This window comes from Pteropus medius, unplaced genomic scaffold, assembly GCF_902729225.1.
Source record: "Pteropus medius unplaced genomic scaffold, Ma_sr-lr_union100, whole genome shotgun sequence".
NCBI lineage: Eukaryota > Metazoa > Chordata > Mammalia > Chiroptera > Pteropodidae > Pteropus > Pteropus medius.
The window spans coordinates 35,784-54,509 of record NW_024350630.1 but is presented as its reverse complement, the minus strand read 5'-3'; the positions used below and the strand labels follow the sequence as shown (position 1 = coordinate 54,509).

General features: G+C 35.2%; 1 protein-coding gene across 1 annotated transcript in view; it reads left to right on the top strand.

The window, feature by feature from the left end:
- The first annotated feature begins 229 nt into the window (after positions 1–229).
- LOC120584379 (probable ubiquitin carboxyl-terminal hydrolase FAF-X) overlaps positions 230–18,726 on the top strand; it is a 52,935-nt gene continuing 34,438 nt past the window's right edge. Inside the window, exons 1-2 of the mRNA XM_039840049.1 lie at positions 230–593; positions 3,921–3,946. The gene's annotated coding sequence lies outside the window, so the exon portion shown is untranslated. The remainder of the gene's footprint in view (positions 594–3,920; positions 3,947–18,726) is intronic.

The following is an 18,726-nucleotide window of genomic DNA, read 5'->3' as shown; positions in this document are numbered from 1 at the left end:
GGGATCAGTTTCCGGCTCTGAGCACATAATTCTTCACAGTTCCGGGGAAGAGAGGGCATGGGGGAGGGGAGAAGGAGAACGAAGAAGCGCTTAGGGATAGGGCACTGCTGCTTAGAAGGAGGAAGGTCGAGGCAGGGACTTAAAGGGGCGGGTTCTGCGCCCTTGTGGGTGGCATGGGAGCTGGTGAAGTCTACGCAGCTGCGTGCTCACTGAGCTGACAGTTTGTTTTTTTTTTTTTGGTTTGCAGGCTCCGCCATATTTGAAGAGGAAAGGCCTAGGCAACTGCTGAGCCCCAGCTTTCCCTCACCCCGCCCTTTGGGGGCTCAGTTGAGCCCAACCCCCTTCCAGCTTCACCCAGCTTACCAGGGTTTGCAGAGGTTGTTCCTGCTGCTGCTGTCTTTATTTCACAGGAGGCGGCCCCGTAGAGCTCTTGGTTGTTGGTGTCGGCCGCCGGAGCTAGGCGTAAGTCGCAGCGGACAGACCAGGCCGGGATCTGCGAAACTGCTGTTGCGGGCTAAGAGGAGGTGACACAGTAGAAACGCACCGCGTGAAAACCACCTTAGTGAAGAGTTGCATTCCGAGTGAAAACATAGGTAAGAGGGCCACCGCGTGCCAAGGTGGACGGAGTGAGCGCAATGTCCTTAACATTACGCCACCACTCCCGAGCCTAGCCGTCGCAATTTTTTGTTTTTGTTTCTGTTTGTGACTTGGGGCTAAATTTGGTTGCTGCTTTCTGCCTTCCAGTACTCTGGTTTTGATGTAAAGGCACTTGTGCTCTGTGATTAGTAGTCGCCAGTTTCTTTCTGGAATCAACTGGATCTCAGACAGAAATACGGTGGAGGCATGTCACTATTTATTGTTTTTCTGCCAGGCCAGAAGCAGATTGACAGTCTCCCAGTTGTCGCAGTCGTGCTGGTAGGTCGCACTCAGCTCTAATGGTTGCCCAGCCGGCGCTCTAGGAACATATTGTCGAGTGTAGAGGAAAATGGCTGACGGTTCTGTCTCTTCTGCGCTGACCTATCTAGTGCTGGGGTTAACCACTCCATGTTTCGGTCACCAGAGGACCCTTCGTGAATATCCTGGTTGGCTTGACTTCAGATACCACTAATGAGGTGGACTGATTTGAAACAGTGCTGGGCCCCACCTACGCTTGGCTAGTCTATTTGACATTTGTCCACTTCCCACGATAGTCTGACAGTCTAAACGTTTTTGCCCTCCTGTACCTCTCCAGCTTGCTAAGGCCCTCGGGACAGAGAAATAAGTTTCAGTAAAAAAGTCATTTCTAATTACTTTTTTCACCTTTCTGTTATCTGTTTCTACAGAGAGATTACTACATTTGATTTTGTTGGTAGTAAAATCTCGTTCTTGAGATACCATGTCTTAGTTTTCATATACGTATTTTTAAATTACTATAAAATATTAATTTAGAGCTATGGAGAAGATATTTTATGTAATTGCATGGAATTCTGTCGAAACTAACATTTACTTAGGGATTTTTTAAATAGAGCATTTATGTTATTCTGTGGTATTTTGTTATAACCATATTTGAATTTTCTACTATGCACGTACTCCTGCACGTGTTTGAATACTTCAGCATACTTTTTAACTTAATTTGGCTAATTGTAGATATGAGTTAAATATTCATGCTGTATTTCTTAGGATATTTTGTTCTTTTTTCTTATCATTAAACACATTCTCTAAACCCACATAAATAACATTTGTATACTTGCGCTTTTAAAAAAATTTTGCTGTCATTTGATTACGAAATTGAACAGATTTTGAGGGGGGGGAGGAGCGCTTATCATGAGAAGTAATACTCTCAGAAGTACTTAACCAGAAGTTGGTTGCCTATCTTAAACTACGTATTTGAATTTGTAAGACTGTAAACTACATTTTCCTTGTTCTCCTAATTTAACCGACTGCCATTTTGACTTCTAGAAGTGGGTAAAGTAAGACTCCTTACCAGCGAGTCAGCATTTGTTTCCTCAGTTCAAAAACTCATTCATGTGGTTTTAATATTTATGTTTTAAACTTTATTGTTTCAGTGTTTATCAGAAATTAAAGCCTTAAGTAGTTACAGTTAGTGTTAAAGGGTCACCTCAGTGTGTTTTACTTAACACTTAAAAGTAAGATTTTTATGTAATTTTTTATTCTTTTAGATAATTTTTTACTTTTAACACTTAAAAGTAAGATTTTTAGATAATTTTTTATTCTTTCCCATAGGAAAGAACATTCATTTTTAACATGAATGTTCACCATATCTCAGTGTTCTAGTATTTCTTTTGTTGGTTGTCCCTAATAAAATTTGAAGTTTTTTCTAAACTTGGAAGGAATTGTTATAGCTTATAGCAAAACATTATATTTGAAAATCTGAGTTCTAAAGAAGTAATTTTGAAGGGTAGATTCTTACCTTAAACCATGTTATTGGATAGAAATGGTCAAGTAGGACTTACCATGTGTCCTTTTTCTTATGATTTTGAAATGTATTTTGAGTGTAACATATGACACTTTTCATTGATATCCTCTAATAATTTTTCTTTGATAAGGTATATATTTTTAATGACTTTTATAGTTTTTGAAATTGGATGTTGTAATAAAATTTCAACATTTAATCATTGTATAGCTGGACAGATGAAGTTTCTTTCTTTAATGTTTTTTATTTGTTTTAGCATTTTAGTGTGGAAACCACTATGTTTAAGCCAAATTAAACATAATTATTTCAGATATAGACTTTTTCCTTTTTCACTGTGTATTCAAAAAGGACTGGTACTTTAAAACTGGAAAAACAGTTGCATCTTTTGGTTATCAGGTAAATTAACTTTTTAACAGTTTCATTGAGGTGTATTTCTTTGTACAGTTTTTAGTAAATTTATATACTTGTGAAAACAGTGCCCCTAACCAGACTTTGAATATTTTTATCACTCTAGTTCCTCCTGCATGTTTGCAGTCATTTTCCCCAGGCAATTTCTAATTATTTTCTATCATTGTAGATTTGCCTGTCCTGAATGTTTACATAATAGATTCATGCAATATGTAGCATTTATGTCTGTCTTTTCACTTAGATAATGTTTTGGGATTTCTACTGAAATATGGTTCTTATAATATGAACTTCAGTAAAGCTATTAGCCCTAATTTACAAGTCTTTCTGTGTGAACAGGAAACATTATATTTTCAAATATAATGTTCACACAGAAAGACTTGTATGTTTTATTTATGTTGGATAGGAAAAAATTGTTGGATTATATTGTAAATTGATATTTAACTTAAGAAACTGCCAAATAGTTTTCAGAGTTCCTGTACCAGTTATGGTCTTATCAGCAATTTATGAGATATTCAGTTCCTCTAATTTCTGATATTTTTACTCCTTCTGGTGATATCTTATTGTGGTTTTAATTTGCATTTCCCTTAGACTAACAGTGTTGAGCACATTACGATGTGCTTATCGGTAGTTTGTAAATCTAGTGTAACTCTATTGAGACTGCCCATTTTTAAATCAGGTTTTTTTGTTTTTTTTTTAAAAAACATTCTCTGTTTAGGTTGTATATTTTTATCTGATAGATGTTTTGCAATGTGTTTTTGTAGTTTATCTTCTTTTTCTCTTTAAATAACTGTTAAATCATCAGTGGCATATAATATGTTGGTTTGAGATGTACAAAATAGTGATTAGACATTTGTGTAACTTATGAAGTGATCCCCCAAACAAATCTACTATCCACCTGTCTATAGTGTCTATGCTGTACTTCACATCCCAGTTGACTGTATTCCCTTTGCTGTACTTTACTTGTAAATACCAATTTGTACTTCTTAATCCCTTCCTCTTTTTCACCCAATTTTGACCTCTCCTTTCACCTGCAGCTATCACAATGTTCTCTGTACCTATGAGTTTGTTTGTTTTGTTTGATTTTTTGTTTGTTTTTTAGATTCTGCATACAAGTGAAATCATATGGTATGTCTTTCTTTGACTTATTTTACTGAGCATAATATTCTTTTATTTTTTAATTTTTAAAAAATGTTTATTGGGGTAACATTGGTTAATACAATTATATAATTTTCAGGTGTACATTATAATTTGATATGTGCATAGTCTATGTGTGTTTACCACCCAGAGTCCAGTTTCCTTCAGCTAGTATATATTTGATCCCTTTTACCCCTCCTATCTCCTTCCTACTCCCCTACCCTCTGGTAACCACTGGTCTGTTTGTCCATGTCCATGAGTTTGTTTGTCCTTTTCCTTTGTTGCTTTTAGGTTCATATCCCACATATAAGTGATAGCATGGGATTTTCACCTTCTCTCTGGCTTATTTCACTTAGCATGATTATCTCGAGGTCCATCCAGATTGTCACAAATGGCAGTGTTTCATGTCTTCTTACGGCTGAGTAATATTCCATTGTATGTATGTGCCACAGCTTCTTAGCCAGTCGTCTGTTGTAGGACACGTCAGTTGCTTCCATGTCCTGGCTACTGTGAATAGTGCTGCTATTATCACTGGTGTGCAAATATCTTTTCGGATATGGGTTTTCAAGTCTTTGGGGGTAAATACCCAGTAGTGGGATTGCTGGATAATATGGTAGATCAATTCTTAGTTTTTGAGGAACCTCCACACTGTTTTCCATAGTGGCTGTACCAATTTGCAGTCCCACCAGCCATGTATGAGGGTTCCTATTTCTCCACATCCTCTCCAGCATTTGTTATTACTTGTCCTGTTGATTATAGCCATTCTAACAGGTGTGAGATGATTTCTCATTGTGATTTTGATTTGCATTTCCCTAATAGCTAGCAATGTTGAGCATGTTTTCAAATATTTGTTGGCTGTTTATATCTGGTCTAGGGAGAAGTGTGTGTTCAGGTCCTCTACCCATTTTTTGATTGGATCGTTTGTTTTATTGTTGGTATTGAGTTGTGTGAGTTCTTTGTATATTTTGGGTATTAGGCCCTTATCAGAGGTGTTGCTTGCAAATATATTTTCCCATTCCAATGGTTCTTTCTTTACCTTGATGACAGTTTCTTTTGCTGAGCAGAAGCTTTTTAGTTTGATGTAGTCCCATTCATTTATTTCTACTTTTACTTCTCTTGCCTTTGAGATCAAATTCATAAAATCCTCTTTAAGTCCAAGGTCTTTGAGATTAATTCCTATGTTTTCTTTTATGCATTTTAGTGTTTCAGGTGTTATATTCAGGTCCTTAATCCATTTTGAATTAATTTTGGTGAGTGGTGATAGACAACAGTCTAGTTTCATGCTTTTACAGGTGGCTTTCCAGCTTTCCCAGCACCATTTATTGATGAGGCTTTCCTTTCTCTACTGTATGTTTTTCGCTTTTTTGGTCAAATTTATTTGCCCATATAAATATAGATTTATTTCTGGATTCTCAGTTCTCTTCCACTGGTCTGTGTGTCTGTTTTGCTGCCAGTTCTATGCTGTTTTGATTTGTCACTTTGTAGTGTAATTTGTAGTTGGGCAGTGTGATGCCTCCAGCCTCGTTTTTCTTTCTCAGGATGGCTTTGGCAATTCAGGGTCTTTTGTGCTTCAGTACAAATCAGATGATTTTTTGTTTCACTTCTTTAAAAAGCCGATGGGATTTTAATGGGTCATTTTAACTATGCTGATTCTTCTAATCCAAGAACATGAAATATATTTCCATTTCTTTGTATCTTCTTTGATTTGTTTTAATAGGATCTTGTGGTTTTCATTATATAGGTCTTTCACATATTTGTTAAATTTATTCCTAAGTATTTTATTTTTGTTGCAATTGGAAAAGGAATTATTTTTCACACTTTTTCTGACACTTCATTATTAGAGTATAGGAACACGATGGATTTTTGAATATTGATTTTGTATCCAGAGACTTTACTGTATTTGTTTATTGTTTCTAGTAGTGTTTTTGGGGAGTCTTTAGAATTTCTATATAGAGAATCATGTCATACACAAATAGTGACAGTTTGACTTCTTCGTTCTCTATTTTATATCTTTCTCTTGTTTGATTGCACTCGCTAGAACCTCCAATGTTATATTGAATAACAGCGGCCATAGTGGACAGCCTTGCCTTGTTCCTGATCTTAAAGGAGAGGTTTTTAGTTTTTCACCATGAAGTATAATGTTGGCTGAGGGTTTGTCATAGATGGCCTTTATTATGTTAAGGTGCTTTCCTTCTTTGCCAATTTTGTTGAGTGTTTTGATCATAAATGTATGCTGTATCTTGTTGAAGACTTTTTCAGCATTTATTGATACGATCATATGATTCTTATTTTCTAATTTATTTATGTAGTGTATCACATTAATTGATTTGTGTAAATTAAACCATCCCTGTGCCCCTGGGCTGAAGCCCACTTGATCATGGTGTACAGTCTTTTTAATATGTTGCTGTATTCGGTTTGCTAGTATCTTATTTAGGATTTTTGCATCTGTGTTCATAGAAGATATTGGTCTGTAGTTTTCTTTTTTTGTATTGTCTTTACCAGGTTTTGGTATCAAGGTAATATTGGCCTCATAAAATGAGTTGGGAGGTATTGCTTCCTCTTCGATTTTTTGGAAGAGTTTGAAAAGACTAGGTATTAAATCTTCTGTGAATGTTTAGTAGAATTCACTGGTGAAGCCATCTGGTCCTGGACTTTTACATCTTGGTAGGTTTTTGATGATTGTTTCAATTTACATATTGCTGATCAGTTTGTGTAGACTTCCCAGTTCTTGATTCAGTCTAGGAAGATTGTATTTTTTTAAGTACTAGACCATTTTTCTAGGTTATTATATTTGGTATTATATACTTTTTCATTATATTCTTGAATGATTTTTTTTATTTCTGTGATATAAGTCATAATTTTTACTCTTTCATACCTAATTTTGTTTGTGTCCTTTCTCTTTTCTTTAGTGAGTCTAGGCAGGGGTTTGTCAATTTTATTAACCTTTTCTAAGAACCAGCTCTTTGTTGCATTTATTTTTTCTTTATTTGTTGTTGTTGTTGTTAGTTTCATTTATTTCTGCTCTAATTTTGATGACTTCTTTCCTTCCGTTGACTTTAGGCTCTATTGTTCTTCTTTTTCTAGTTTTGTAAAGTGAAGCATTAGGTTGTTTATTTGGGCTCATTCTTGTTTTTGGAGGTAGGCCTGTAATGATAAGAACTTTATTCTTATGACTGCTATTGCTGTGTCCCAAAAGTTATGATATGCTATACTATAATTATCATTTGTTTCTATGTATCTCTTGATCTCTCTTTTTATTTCTAAACTCTGATCCAGTTATTATTCGATATTATTTCCTTAATGATTTTCTGTTTGGATGATCTGTCTATCTGACAGCAGGGTATTTAGGCCCCCTACTATGATAGTGTTTTGGTCTGTTTCTTTTGTTAGTTATTGCTTTACATATCAGGAGGCTCCCTGATTGGGAGCGTAGATGTTGATAAGTGTTATGTTGTCTTGGTGCATGATTCCCTTTATCATTATGAAGTGTCCCTCAGTATCTTTCTTTAGCTTTTTTATTTTGAAGTCTGTTTCGTCTGAATTTAGTCCTGCTACTCCCGCTTTTCTCTGAAAGCCATTTCCTTGAAATACCGTTTTCCACCCTCTTACTCTGAGTCTATATGTGCCCTTGGAACTGAGATGTGTCTCCTGGAGGCAGCAAATGGTTAGGTTTTGTTTTTTGATCTTGCCTTTTTATTGGTAAGTTCAGTCCATTTATGTTTAGGGTGATTATTGAAGTATAAGGTCTTACAGCCATTTTATCTTTTGCTTTCTGGTAGTTCGGTGTTTCCATTGCTTCCTTTTGTGTCTTTTTGTTTGTATGGTTTGTTTTGTTTTTAATTTGTTTGGGTTTTGTGGATTTTCCCCCTGGTTCTTTTGTTTTTGTTCTATACTTCAGTTCTGAATCTTCTGTGTGTGGGTACCATTAAGAAATGTAAAGGGTAGTTACAGATAAACAGTCATCCATTTTCTTCTGTGCATTCCTTATCTCCATTCCTCTTTGAGAATTTGGATCTTTGAATCGTCCTCTTTTCAGTCACCGTTGTCTCATTTTGTCCCTATGTATGTTGAATGTTCATTATTATCTTGCTGTAGCAAATCTCTCCTTATTGTTTAAGCTTATAATACTCTGTTCATAGGAAGGGTTGCACTCTTCTGCTTCTATCTGCCTGCTAGTCTAATTATGCTTTTGTTTTTGTTTGTCATTTTGTTTTAGATGAACTGACCCCTGTCAGTATTTCTTGTAATACAGGCCTCGTAGTAGAGAATTCCCTCAATTTCTCTATGTCTGGAAAGGTCTTAATTTCTCTTTCATATTTAAAGGAGATCTTAGCTGGATACATTATTTTTGGCTGGTTTCTTTTATTTAATAGTTTGAATATTTGATTTCAAATATTCTTTCTGGCTTGTAAGGTTTGTGCTAAGTAGTTTGACCAGAATCTAATGGGATTTCCTTTATAGGTTACTGTGTTTTCCCTGGCTGCCCTGAGTATTCTTTCTTTGTCATTGATTTTTGATAATATTAATGTAATGTGTCTTGGAGGAGGCCTTTTTGGGATGACATAAATAGGTGTTCTGTTGATGGATTCCAAGCTCCAGGTCATTCCTTAGATTTTGGGAAATTCTCGTCCACTATTTGTCTGAAAATGCTTTCTAATATCTGCTCATTTTCCTCCACTTTGAGAATGCCCATTATTCTTATGTTTCCTCTCCTGATGGTATCAGCTAGTTCTTGTATTTCTCTTTCATGACTTTTCATTCTTTGGTTTCTCTCTTCCTTCTGATTTATTTCTAGATTTCTGTCTTCAATATCCCTGATCCTTTCTGCCATTTGGTCAGCCCTGTTTATCTAGCTTGCTATTTCATTTTTCAACTTTTGCAATGTGTTTTATATTTCCAGAAGTTCCATTTGGTTCTTTTTGAGTGTATCAGTTTTCTTGCTCTGCTTATCTAGTAGTTTTATCATTTTCTGAAATTGTTGATATGACTCATTGAGAAAACTCACTGAGTTTTTTTAGAAGTACCATCTTGAATTCTCTGTCATTTAAGTTGCATGTTTATATGTCTGTAAGCTTATTTTCTGGAGATTTTTCTCCTTCTTTCCGAGCTGCCTTGTCACTTCGGTTGTTCATGATGTTTAATGAACTATTTCTCCACCTGGGCATTAATGGAAGTGTAGTCTGCTTTTTTTCCAGAAAGAAGATTTATTATATAAAGGTGTCTCTTTAGTCTACTGCAAAGAAAGCGCTTTTCTTTTGTCTTCCAGTAGGTGCATCTAAGCCTTTTGGATCCCTACTTTATATAAAGCCTTAATATTTCTTTTATATAATGGCTTTATTTTCTTGTAGATTTTTAATCACACTCACTACCCTCAGTTTCAGTCCCTGTCAGTGTTAGCAACAGTTTTAGTTGTGTTTGCTCAGATTCCCCTGGGGCCCTAGAGTGATTGGTCTCAGAGGGCATGGAGGCAGGGGCCTTCTGGGTTGGAGTTGTGGGGCTGCAGCTCAGTCTTGGTTTTGGTGCCGCAGCCGGTAAAAATCAGTTGTTATTTTTCTCCTATCTGCTCCTCCTCTTTTTGCCCTGATGACTGGGTCCTGCTGCTGGCTGCATGGAACTCATAAACTCGCTTAGGCAGGGCTATTCATGGAATTCTCCATATGTTCTCCCTTTCCCTTCCCCCATAGGAAGATGTGGTGGCTGTAAGAAACAGCTTCTTTATTTTTCCCAGTCTCAGGGTTTTGACCTGTGGAAGCTCTTCTGCACAGATCCCATGCTCAGAGGTGCTGATGTGCAGTTTGGGTGTTTTTTTGTTGATGAACAAAGTATTCTCTAGGTCCGTCCATGTTGTTGGATATGGCAATATTTTTTTTCTTTTTTATGGTTGAGTAATATTCCATTGTATATATGTACCACTTCTTTATTCAAATATTGATGCATGCTTAAGTTGCTTCAGTATGTGATACTGCAGTGAACATATATATGCACCTGTCCCTTCTAAGTAGTTTATTGGGTTTCTTTGAGTAAATACCTAGAAATGGCATTACTGGGTTCTTCTTTGTTTCCTGCTATATTCATAGCCTTTGTTTTAGTCATTTTGCCTGGTGTTAAGTATTGCTTCCCCAGCTATGTTTTTGTTTCGTAGGTCCTTACTTTCACACTGAGTATTTTCTGCCAGTCCCTTCCTGCAGAGTTTCTGTTGAGAAATCAGGTGACAGTCTTGTGGGAGCTCTCTTATAGGTAACCAATTGCTTTCTCTTGATGCTTTTAAGATTCCCTCTTTGGCATTTTAATTATGATGTGTTTTGGTGTGCCCTTTGGGCTCATCTTGTTTGGACCTCTGCTTCCCAGGCTTTGTATGTCTCTTTTCTTCACCAGGTTAGGAAAGTATCTAGTCATTATTTTTTCAAGTAGGTTTTCAGTCTCTTGCTTTCTGTCTTCTTCTGATACCCCTATGGTGTGAATGTTGTTTCACTTCATGTTGTCCCAAAGGGCCCTTAAACTTCTCTTTTTTTTTTTTTTTTTTTTTGGATTTTTCCTTATTGCTGTACTAATTTGGTGTTTCTTGCTTTCTAAATCACCAGTTCTATCTTCTTCGTCATCTAATCTACCGCTCATTCTCTCAAATATATTCTTCTTTTCTGACTGGCTCTTTTTTATGCTTTCTATTTTCATTTTAATATTTTCTCTCTTACTGTTGGAAGTTCTCACTGAGTTCATCAACTCTTCCCCTAAGTCGTGGAGCAGCCTTATAACCAGTGTTCTGAACTCTGCACCTGGTAGATTCTTTTTCTTGTTTCTTTTAGTTCCTTTTGAGTTTTGTTCTTTTCTTTTATTTGGGATAAGTTTCTTTGTCTTCTTATCTTGGCTGCCTCCCTCTGTTTCTATGTATGTTTTAGGTAGGCTACCCTTATGTAGTAGCTGTCCAGTGGGAACCAGAGGCACAGCCTCTAGGTCACCCGAGCTGGATGTTCCTTGTGTGGGTTGTGTGTGCCCACTTATTGTAGTTGAGCCTTGGTTGCTGTTGGCCTAGTGGGAGGTTTTTGCCCTCAGGCTGATTAGCTGTGAGGATTGGCTCTGGCTTCAGTAGAGGGGCTGTTTGTGCAGGGGCTGAGCCTACAGGAGCAGGATTTGCTTTAACAGGGCTCTCATGTCTGCCCAGTCCACCCTTTGGGTGTGTCATTTGTGGAGGTGGTGCTTTGGTGCTGCCCCAGTGCTGGGCCTTGGCTGCTTAGCAAGAGGTACAGGGTATGCTGAGGCCAATGATGCTTGTTTGGGATTTGTGAACCTTTGAGTGATTTTAGGAAAGTCCTAGCATAAGCCAAGAAAGGCCATTTGTATGGATAAGCCAATGGAAGTGGCTTGGGTGGGCAGGGACTCAGGTAATCATCAGGGCAGGGCGAATGGTGTTAGGTTAATGAAGATTCATGGTACCCGCCTGCATCTTCACACTGGTTGTGGAGGGCTCAACAAAGGAACAGTGACACTTAAGCTTGCAAGACAGGAAGTTACTTTGGGTGACTCAGTGAGTGGTGAGTGAATGTGAAGGCCCGAGACATGCTGTTTTCTACTGTAGAGCTTATAAACCCTGTTCACTTAGGTTATACTAAAACTATAAAACAACATTAGGTTTAATGAGGCACAAGAGGGAATGATGCAGTCATGAGATGCATTAAATTTGAGATGTATGAAGCCACTGCTGGTGTAACAGCATAATAAACTTTTTAAATAGGAAGAATACATTCTAAAATAATGATAAAACAAGACCGAGCCCGACTGATCTCAGAAGCAGGGTCAGGCTTGGTTAGTACTTGGATGGGAGACCACCTAGGAAAACCAGGTGCTGTATGCATAAAAAGTAAAAAATAAGAGATTGTAAGCTGACAAGGTCCTTGCAGTCTGTGATGTCAACCAAGGGTTGCCGTGCCTAAGAAAAATAAAATAAAATAATGATAAAAAGTGTAATAAATAAACCAGTAACGTAGTTGTTTATTACCATCATAAAGTATTATGTCCTATTTTATCATTGTGTGTGCTAAAATGGCTACCATGTCACTAAGTCATTGGAATTTTTAGTTCTTTTAAAACCTTATGGGACCAACATTGTCATACAATCTCACGTTGACTAAAAATGTTTTCTGGTGCCTGACTATACTTACACTTTGCTTTACAAAATCCATTTGGTTTAACTTTGCTGTATTGTGTGAGTTAGGGATACAGATTCATCTTTTGCAGATGGATATCCAGTTTTCTCAGTATAGTTTGTTGACATGATTTTTGTCTCTCTTATGAGGAGTTTTCGGCACTATTGTCAAAACCTATTTGAGTTATTAAAATGGCTTATAAATAAATAAGGGTTTATTTTTTGACTGTCGTATTTATACATTATCCTTATGCTCTTAATAGGCAAGTTAATTTCTATTCTAAGGAAGAATAATACTTAAATTTTTTTTAAATCGTCGTTTATAAACAATTTAACCCCTTAACTATTTTTATGTGTTACAAGTTAGTCGTATTAGTTAATACCTAGTAAGATATTATAAACACATTGTTTTGTAACCATCATGAGAGGTAAAATTTAATGTTAACCTTGATTGCACTTTTACTCTTGTATTTTTTGAATCTTGATGTATTTTTCTTTCGATGCTTGAGAAATAGATTTTAGCTTTCATATTGTTCTTTTAGGAGCTATGTCCTTGAAAGCCATTATTATTACTATTATTATTATTTTATTATTATCATCATTTTGAACATAGAGTCTGACAACATTTGCAAAAGAGTTAATGAAACGTTTCTCTCAACCCAGATAACACAGTAGAGTCACTTTGGTAGTTTTTAAAATAGTTCTGACACTTCTTTGTCACATCACCACTCCTACCCCCCTTTTTAATTTGTGTAATGCCAAGCCTGAACAAAGTGATCTTTAAAAGCACTGTGGATAAGAATTATTCGGTTATTGTTACTAAGTATGCAATTATACATCTTTTTGATGAGCAAATAACATAATTTTTAATTTTTTAATAGCATAGTGGTCATTGGAATTCTAATTATGTTAGCACTGTGTTAAGCATTTTGGATATATCTTATTTAGATAACTTTATTTCCATAGACTGATATGAAAATTGAGTTCTAATAGTTTCAATAATGGTAATTCCAACCATTGTACCAATTATTGCCAAATGCGCTATAAAAATTATTAGTTTATATGCTTTTTCATGTTTAAACATTGAAATTTGATTGTTCTATATATCAGACTAGGCTTACAGCTTAATAAATTTTGTAATTCTTTAAGATTATTAAAATATTTAGCTATTTGATAAATGTCCTGATTAGTCACAGGGATGTTAAACTGCATTGAATAAAATTCACTTTTTACTTGTCTGCCAGCATATTCAGAATATTTTGATCTGTGGGTTTATTCTTTAAAAATGTTTGATTAACATAATATTCCTGAAAGATGTAAAATTGAAGCGTTGTCTTTCTGTGATTTACTTAGACCATCCACAGAGACTAGTTTGATGTGCAACTATATCTCAGTTTAAGAAATTTTGAGGTTTCATTTAAATAAATTTGAGGTTTCATTTAGTGTTTAAAATTGTTTTCCACAGAAACTTTTCCAAATTAATTTAGCTTTTGTGGACATAGGGGTGTGAGACTTTACAGAATTTATAGAATTATTGAAGTAGAAATAATAGAAATTTATTGGTTGTTGCTAATGTTTCTGTGTACTTAGTTCAGTGTGCTCAATTCTCTATTCAGAAATGAAGAGAAAAAGGCCTTAAATAGTATTGATCTGTTCAAGCTTATTAATGTGGCCCAAGACTTCATACATCTACTTGGTAAATAAAATGGAAAATGGGACTACTATAATAACTACTATAATAACTATTTATGTCCATAATTTTAATAAAGGAAGAGAAAGATGTGAATCACTTTCTGTATGTTAGTGTTTGAATTTACCATATCATTGACTTCCTATTTTTCTTGTTGATTGTGAAGTGATTATTATAATATGCTTTTAAGGATTAATATAGGAAAAAGTATTCCATTTTGATATTATCTAAACTTAGTCTTTTAATATGACAAATTCTTTATTAAACATGTACATATACAATATATGTATATTTTATAGCAAATCTTTTTTCCTGTTCTGTCCTCAAAGTCATTGTATATAGTTTACTACCTCAGCTGTGTCCCAGAATTATGTCGAGCTTACTGGAGAATGTAACTAGTTAGAGCTCAGTCCTAGAATAGATTTTGGGAGATTCTGGGTAGTTCTAGGATGGGACCTAAATGTGCAGCTAGGTAAGCGGTTCAGTTTAGAGAAAGAGGAGACGTGAGACCCTTTGAGCATTTTGTTATTCTCCCATTTAGGTAGTAGTATCCTTTTTTGAGTGTTTTGTGTCAGAAGTACTGTCACAGATCTCACACCCAGACTCACACATAGCAATTTAGAAGGTAAGGAACTAGGGTTTTACTTAGAACCATAATTTGATTATATTTGTTTATCATTTACAGTTTAATCTCTAATCCTATTTTTACCTCTTAAAGGTTTTTATTCCCCCCCATTCTTTCAATAAATATTCTTTGGGCACTTACTGTGTATCGTGATATCATGTGCTATCCTAGGCTTGTCATATGTCAGGGTATATAATAAACAAAAAGGTTACTTTTTATTTATGTTTAATGAAGTATGTGGGGAAGAGGACCAGCTGATTTAATGAAGTGTGTGGGGAAGAGGACCAGCTAATTTTCCCAGCTCTGATTTTCTATCATTCTTTTTATCTGCCTCAGTAAAGGTGCTATAATTAAAAGTTACATGTTGTAGTAAACCAGTGGAATTGCCCTGATACTTTCCAGTTTATATTAATTAAGAGATTTATTCTGAATTTCAGTCTTCCCTAGTACAGTAAAGTGTCTAGTATAGTAGAAACACGATTCTTTGTATATATTGGCTTTAAGAATAATTGACCTTGATAAAGCTTCTAAGTTTTTGCTTGGAGTACCTATTCTGGCATGTTTCCCCTTCATCTGTATTTACTTTTCCGCATCTATGCTCTTAGTTGTCTTTATGGTATATATGTGTTTTTTTCTGACTTTTTATTTTTTTATTTAGGTACTTTCATTCATGATTTTCTTCAGATTCTGTCTTTGTTTAGTGGCATTTATGTGGTCAGAATTTAGATTCTAAATCAGTGATACATACCTAATACTGGAAATTGTTTGGCATTTAGGTGGTATTATTTGTTATGTAATCATCAGTACAGCATTCTCAACATGATTTTCTCCTTCCCTGTTTTGCTACGAGGTCATTACTTAGCATATTTCAGCTTCACCTATTAATCAGTCTAAGATGGGTAGTTTAGGAAGGGATCTTAGATTTAATTAAACTCCCCATTTTTCAGATGAAAAACTCTTGGAGGTAGGTGAACCCAGGACCTTCTGCATGTAAAAGCAGATGTGCTAACCATGACACTATGGAGCCAACTCCTCCCAGAGCCTTTTAAAGCTCAGAATCTGTGAGACATAGAGCGCCATTTTCAAAACAGTACATCACATGATATGGAACATTCATGTTAAAAGGAGACTGACTGAAATGGAAAAGGGCATAGATTAAATACAACAATATTTAATTGGTAAAAAGGGAACACTGGACATTCTGTGTAAATAAATTTTCAGAAAACCAGACTTTACGTTTAAGTTATAGTCTCTCATTTGATGGAGAACTTTTTATGTTCCTTTGTTGTGTGTATGTGTGTGAGTGTATAAGCACTTTGCACATATGTATGTTTGTATTTCTGTATACAAAAGTTACACGTGTTTAGTAAAAAGTTCAGAAATTTCAGGAGAGGAATAACAGGTAAAACGGTCATACAAACATTTTATCTCTTATGATGCAATAGTATTTTTAAGTATTTTTTCACTTTTTTGGTTTATTTTTAAAAATGGGTGAAAATATTATAAGTATAACTTACTGTCTTGCTCTTTTTCTTTTCTTTTCTTTTTTTTTTTTGGTAGCTTAAAAAGCATTTTATACTAGCATTTTTCAGGACTTAAAATACACCACCCTACAAATATATTATTATTTAGTTAGTCTTTCCCCCAGGGCCCTTTTGAGATGTCAGCAATTTTTGTTATGAATATACGGTAATGAACATTTTGTGTTGATAAATGCTTGAATATTATGATGAATCAAAGTTTTCCCTAGTTGCTGTATATGTTTCAGTTAATAGGTAGGATTTTCTCATGTCTTTTGCCTCTACTTACTGTTTTAGGAACTTAGGTATGTCAGGTTTCTTTATTCTGCCTGAAGAGAGGTTATTTTCATGGTCCTTCTTGCTGGATAAAATGCCTGTTCCCGCCCCTCCCTCCATACTGCTCAAAACTCCCATCATGAATTCAGTTTTAACACAGTTTTTGTAATAGTATTTCCTTTCTTAAAAACCACACCCACAACTAAGAAAAGCCCATGTTACCTTCATTACTTTGACTTTGTAGATTCTCCATACATACCCTCGTCTTACAACTTTATAGCTTTGTTTTATTAGTTCTTTGGGTGAAATTTTTTTCCTTTGTTAGTGACAGTTAAATTCATCATAAGTGACTGAGGTTTACAAGATGTTCTCAGGAAACTAAAATGGTTTCAAGCTCTTTTCCATGAGTTTTTTTTTAAAAGCTGCCTTTCTAGTTATTTTTCTGGAAGATAGTTATTCCAGCAGAGTTAGCTTCTCTCTTTGTTTAATGTCTGTACTGAGAAATGAGATGTATTTTAATTGAATGTAGGGTACTGTTTTGATTTGAATTGGTTGCCCAGACCTTAATGGAAATAAGATAGGCAGTGTCATGTAATCATATTTAATCAATATATCACTTACATTTATATGCATCAGTTAAGCCTAATGATGACCAAACGATCATGTAATTCAGTATCAGAGTTTACAGCAGTGGTTCTCAATTTGAGCTGATTTTGCCTTGTGGAACATTTCAGAAAAATCTGGAGACATTTTTCATTGTCACATTTTGAGAAGGAGTGAGCATGCACTGGTTAGCATTCAGTGTATAGGGAAGAGAGATGCTGTGGTGTTAAACATCTTGGAAATAAGCAACATGAAAACAAAGTTATCTGATCCAGAAAGTTTATAGTCCCAAGTTGAGATACCTCGCAGGAATTATTTTATTGTTTAAGGCCACTCTTATCTTGTTAGATTTGTACCCCATCACATGAGGCGTAATGGAGTTGTTGACTTTTTTCTACCTGGTGAGCTGAAGGGAGAGAGGGACTCTGTTACAGGAGAACCTTAAAATTATAGTAGCCACAAAATATATTCCTTGCCAGATATAAGAGGGTTTCTTTCGTATCTGAGCCATATAAATATCAGCTGTCTGAAGTTGAATTGCTCTTATTAAGACAATTGTTTTAGTAATCCTTAGTAAAGCCTGAGTGGGCGAATTATACTAGAGGTGTACTTTTCTCTTTCTACTCTTCCTCCCAAATACTGTTCAAAACAATTATCATGCTAATTACACTAAAATGAAGTTACTTTAACAAAACTCCCAGTCTCCTTCCATGATTATTTAACATTCTCTCATTTCATGGAAGAATATCCATAGTTGATGTGAATGTCTGTTAGAGTTCCTTTGTACTCTTTACTCTTGTGCTGGTTGTGAGGGGTATGTTCATTGCACCTGACCCATCACACTAAGTTTGATGCCATCTTTGATTATATTCAGTTGATAATAATTGGCATTTTTTTGAACTCCTATAGCACTTTCTCATGAACTTAACATTTTCTGTTTCTGTTTGTCTCCTAGAATTAAGTTCATGTCTACTAGCTTAGTCTCTTGCTTATTAGTAGGTATTATTGAATAATTGAATTTTGTTTATCAACACATGTGCAGTGATTTACATAGAATACAAAGATTACAGAATCAAAATTTTACATTCATATTTATTACATTATGTTATTACTAGGTGTCAGTTTGCTAATTCTTACAGAATATAGTGAAACGGTGCTATTATACATGGTATTTAAAGATTTTTGTGGGATGTCTTTTAAGTGAAATTCATTTGTGAGGTGAAGCTTTCTTTTTTTTGTGTGATGAGCGTAATGACTGGTTGAGGGAATTCAGTGGTTAATAAAATATGATGTCAGTTAAGAGACTTGGGTTACTATCTAGCTCTTCAATTAGTAAGCAAGTTATTTGACCTCATTACAATTATAAAATGAGAGAATTGGACAAAGCAATTGCTCTTCTCTTACTGTAATTCTTGAATTGTATTCATTTATTCATTCATTCATTCGTGGTCATCAACTGGGGGATGAATAGCTAAACATCTCTTTAAGACTCCAGGTCTGATGGGCAGACAAGAACTTAATGTTTAATTATGTTTTGTATAAAATAGAGATGTGAAAAATAGAGTGAATGCTTAAAAGAGGTGAAGATAATCATTCCAATTTGAGTTTGTATACTGTTTGCTGATCTTTAAAGTTGTAGGATTTGGGTGGCTTCATGAATTAGGTCAGGGACTTCCAGGGTAGGGAACATTTGAAATTGAGGAATGGAAGTCTGTGCTATATTTAAAGACTAGTAATAGAATGTAGGAGGAGCACTGAATAATTGAGAGGAAAGAATTATAGGCTGAGACCAAAAAGCTAATTTGAGTGAGATTGGATTATAAAGGATTTCAAATGCCATTTACGCTGATTTTTAAACAATGAAATGGGACTTTCTGCCTTCATGGAAAGAAATCTGTTTTGTTGTTGTTAGTGTTT